We start from the raw sequence: 5,070 nt of genomic DNA, 5'->3' as shown, positions 1-5,070 counted from the left end.
TGGTGGCATTTTTAGGATCCTCTACGTATAGTATCATGTCATCTGCAAACAGTGACATTTTTACTTCTTCTTTTCCAATTTGTATTCCTTTTATTTCTTTTTCTTTTCTGATTGCCGTGGCTAGGACTTCCAAAACTATGTTGAATAATAGTGGTGAGAGTGGACATCCTTGTCTCGTTCCTGATCTTAGAGGAAATGCTTTCAGTTTTTCACCATTGAGAATGGTGTTTGCTGTGGGTTTGTCATATATGGCCTTTATTATGTTGAGGTAGGTTCCCTCTATGCCCACTTTCTGGAGAGTTTTTATCATAAATGGGTGTTGAGTTTTGTCAAAAGCTTTTTCTGCATCTATTGAGATGATCATATGGTTTTTATTCTTCAATGTGTTAATATGGTGTATCACATTGATTGATTTGTGTATATTGAAGAATCCTTGCATCCCTGGGATAAATCCCACTTGATCGTGGTGTATGATCCTTTTAATGTGTTGTTGGATTCTGTTTGCTAGTATTTTATTGAGGATTTTTACATCTATATTCATCAGTGATATTGGTCTGTAATTTTCTTTTTTTATACTATCTTTGTCTGGTTTTGGTGTCAGGGTGATGGTGGCCTCATAGAATGAGTTTGGGAGTGTTCCTTCCACTGCAATTTTTTGGAAGACTTTGAGAAGGATGGGTGTTAGCTATTCTCTAAATGTTTAATAGAATTCACCTGTGAAGCCATCTGGTCCTGGACTTTTGTTTGTTTGAAGATTTTTAATCACATTTTCAATTTCATTACTTGTGATTGGTCTGTTCATATTTTCTGTTTCTTCCTGGTTCAGGTTTGGAAGCTTATACCTTTCTAAGAATTTGCCCATTTCTTCCAGGTTGTCCATTTTATTGACATAGAGTTGCTTGTAGTAGTCTCTTAGGATGCTTTGTATTCCTGCGGTGTCTGTTGTAACTTCTCCTTTTTCATTTCTAATTTTATTGATTTGAGTTCTCTCCCTCTTTTTCTTGATGAGTCTGGCTAATGGCTTATCAATTTTGTTTATCTTCTCAAAGAACCAGCTTTTAGTTTTATTGATCTTTGCTATTGTTTTCTTTGCTTCTATTTCATTTATTTCCGCTCTGATCTTTATGATTTCTTTCTTTCTGCTAACTTTGGGTTTTGTTTGTTCTTCTTTCTCTAGTTCCTTTAGGTGTAAGGTTAGATTGTTTACTTGAGATTTTTCTTGTTTCTTTAGGTAGGCTTGTATAGCTATAAACTTCCCTCTTAGAACTGCTTTTGCTGCATCCCATAGGTTTCGGATCGTTGTGTTTTCATTGTCATTTGTCTTTAGGTATTTTTTGATTTTCTCTTTGATTTCTTCAGTAATCTCTTGGTTATTTAGTAACGTATTGTTTAGCCTCCATGTGTTTGAGTTTTTTACATTTTTTTCCCTGTAATTCATTTCTAATCTCATAGCGTTGTGGTCATAAAAGATGTTTGATATGATTTCAATTTACTGAGGCTTGATTTGTGACCCAAGATGTGATCTATCCTGGAGAATGTTCTGTGCGCACTTGAGAAGAAAGTGTAATCTGCTGTTTTTTGGATGGAATGTCCTATAAATATCAATTAAATCTATCTGGTCTATTGTGTCATTTAAAGCTTCTGTTTCCTTATTTATTTTTATTTTGGATGATCTGTCCATTGGTGTAAGTGAGGTGTTAAAGTCCCCCACTATTATTGTGTTACTGTCAATTTCCTCATTTATAGCTCTTAGCAGTTGCCTTATGCATTGTGGTGCTCCTATGTTGGGTGCATATATATTTATAATTGTTATATCTTCTTCTTGGATTGATCCCTTGATCATTATGTAGTGTCCTTCCTTGTCTCTTGTAACATTCTTTATTTTAAAGCCTATTTTATCTGATATGAGTATAGCTACTCCAGCTTTCTTTTGATTTCCATTTGCATGGAATATCTTTTTCCATCCCCTCACTTTCAGTCTGTATGTGTCCCTAGGTCTGAAGCAGGTCTCCTGTAGACAGCATATATACAGGTCTTGTTTTTGTATCCCTTCAGCCATTCTATGTGTTTTGGTTGGAGCATTTAATTCATTTACATTTAAGGTAGTTATAGATATGTATGTTCTTATTACCATTTTCTTAATTGATTTGGGTTTGTTATTGTAGGTGTTTTCCTTCTCTTTTGTTTCCTGCCTAGAGAAGTTCCTTTAGCATTTGTTGTAAAGCTGGTTTGATGGTGCTGAATTCTCTTAAGTTTTGCTTGCCTGTAAAGGTTTTAATTTCTCTGTCGAATCTGAATGAGATCCTTGCTGGGTAGAGTAATCTTGGTTGTAGGTTTTTCCCTTTCATCACTTTAAGTACGTCTTGCCACTCCCTTCAGGCTTGCAGCATTTCTTCTGAAAGTTCAACTGTTAACTTAAGGAGATTCCCTTGTATGTTATTTTTGCTTTTCCCTTGCTGCTTTTAATATTTTTTCCTTGTATTTAATTTTTTATAATTTGGTTAATATGTGTCTTGGCATGTTTCTACTTGGATTTATCCTCTGTGGGATTCTCTCCGCTTACTGGACTTGATTGAATATTTCCTTTCCCATGTTAGGGAAGTTTTCAACTATAATCTCTTGAAGGATTTTTTTAGACTCTTTCATTTTCTCTTCTTCTTCTGGGACCCCTATAATTCGCATGTTGACACGTTTAGTGCTGTCCCAGAGGTCTCTGAGACAGTCCTCAATTCTTTTCATTCTTTTTTCTTTAAACTGCTCTGCAGCAGTTATTTCCACTATTTTATCTTCCAGGTCACTTATCTGTTCTTGTACTTTAGTTATTCTGCTATTGATTCCTTTTCTAGGGAATTTTTAATTTCATTTTGTGTTGTTCATCACTGTTTTTTTGCTCTTTAGATTTTCTAGGTCTGTGTTAATCGTTTCTTGTATTTTCTCCATTCTATTTCCAGAATTTTGGATCATCTTTACTATCATTACTCTGAATTGTTTTTCAGGTAGACTGCCTATTTCATCTTCATTTGTTTGGTCTGGTGAGTTTTTACCTTGCTCCTTCATCTGCTGCATATTTCTCTGTGTTTTCATTTTGTTTAACTTACTGTGTTTGGGGTCCCTTTTTGCAGGTTGCAAGTTCATAGTTCCCATTGTTTTTAGTGTCTGCCCCCAGTGGGTGAGGTTGGTTCAGTGGCTTTTTTAGGCTACCTTGTGGAGATACTGGTCCCTGTGTTCTTGTGTGTGTGGCTGGATCTTGTCCTTGTCCTTCTGGTGGTCAGGCCCACGTCCAGTGGTGTGTTTTGGTGTGTCTGTGAACTTAGTATGATTTTAGGTCACTTCTCTTCTAATGCATGGGGCTGTGTTCCTGTCTTGCTAGTTGTTTGGCATGGGGCATCCAGCACTGGATTTTTCTGGTCATTGTGTAGGCCTAAGTGTTAGAGTTAAGAAGGAGATCTCTTGTAGAGTTCTCACTGTTTGGTATTACTTAGGGTCAGGAGGTCTCCAGTGGTCCAATATCCTGGACTTGGCTCTCCCACCTCAGAGACTCAGATCTGATACCCAGCTGGAACACCAAGACACTGCCAACCACATGGCTTGGAGGAAATGGAAAAAAAATCATGAACAGTTAAACCAAAAGGTAAAAGCAAAACTAAACAGACAATATCACAGAAAGAAACATATACCACACACACACTTAAAAAAAAGGAAACAAACAACAACAACAACAAAAAATAACGAACAGGGGGTGGAGAAGAAGATGGCAGAAGAGTAAGAAGCAGAGATCACCTTCCTTCCCAAAGATACATTAGAAATACATCTACACGTGGAACTGTTCCTACAGAACACCCACTGAACGCTGGCAGAAAACGTCAGACCTCCCAAAAGGCAAGAAACTCCCCACGTACTTGGGTAGGGCAAAAGAAAAAAGAAATAACAGAGACAAAAGAATAGGGATGGGACCTGCACCTGTGGGAGGGACCGTGAAGTAGGAAAGGTTTCCACACACTTGGAAGCCCCTTCGCAGGCAGAGACTGTGGGTGGCAGAGGGGGGAAGCTTCGGAGCCACGAAGGAGACCACAGCCACAGGGGTGCAGAGGGCAAAGCGGAGAGACTCCCGCACAGAGGCTCGGCGCCGAGCAGCACTCACCAGCCCGAGAGGCTTGTCTGCTTACCCACCGGGATGGGCGGGGGCTGGGAGCTGAGGCTCGGGCTTCGGTCGGATCGAAGGGGGAGGACTGGGGTTGGTGGCGTGAACACAGCCTGAAGGGGTTAGTGAACCACAGCTAGCCGGGAGGGAGTCCGGGAAAAAGTCTGCAGCTGCCGAAGAGGCAAGAGATTTTTTCTTGCCTCTTTGTTTCGTGGCGCTCAAGGAGAGGGGATTCAGAGCGCCGCCTAAACGAACTCCAGAGATGGGCGTGAGCCGCGGCAATCAGCCCAGACCCCAGAGACGGGCATGAGACGCTAAGGCTGCTGCTGCCACCACCAAAAAGCCTGTGTGCGAGCACAGGTCACTCTCCACACTGCCCCTCCCGGGAGCCGGTGCAGCCCGCCACGGCCAGGCTCCCGTGATCCGGGGACAACTTCCCCAGGAGAACGCACGGCGCGCCTCGGGCTGGTGCAACGTCACGCTGGCCTCTGCCGCCGCAGGGTCGCCCCGCAACCATATCCCTCCCTCCCCCCGGCCTGAGTGAGCCAGAGCCGCCGAAGCAGCTGCTCCTTTAACCCCGTTCTGTCTGGGTGGGGAACAGACGCCCTCAGGTGACCTACACGCAGAGGCGGGTCCAAATCCAAAGCTGAACCCCGGGAGCTGTACGAACAAAGAAGAGAAAGGGAAATCTCTCCCAGCAGCCTCAGAAGCAGCGAATTAAAACTCCACAAACAACTTGATGTGCCTGCATCTGTTGAACACCTGAATAGACAACGAATCATCCCAAATTCAGGAGGTGGACTTTGGGAGCAGGATATATTAATTTTTCCCCTTTTCCTTTTTTTGTGAGTGTATGTGTATATGCTTCTGGGTGAGATTTTGTGTGTATAGCTTTGCTTTATAATAGCTTTATTTTACTTCACTATATT

Source organism: Eubalaena glacialis, chromosome X (assembly GCF_028564815.1).
Source record: "Eubalaena glacialis isolate mEubGla1 chromosome X, mEubGla1.1.hap2.+ XY, whole genome shotgun sequence".
In the NCBI taxonomy this organism is placed as follows: Eukaryota; Metazoa; Chordata; class Mammalia; order Artiodactyla; family Balaenidae; genus Eubalaena; species Eubalaena glacialis.
Note: the sequence above shows the minus strand (reverse complement) of the source record.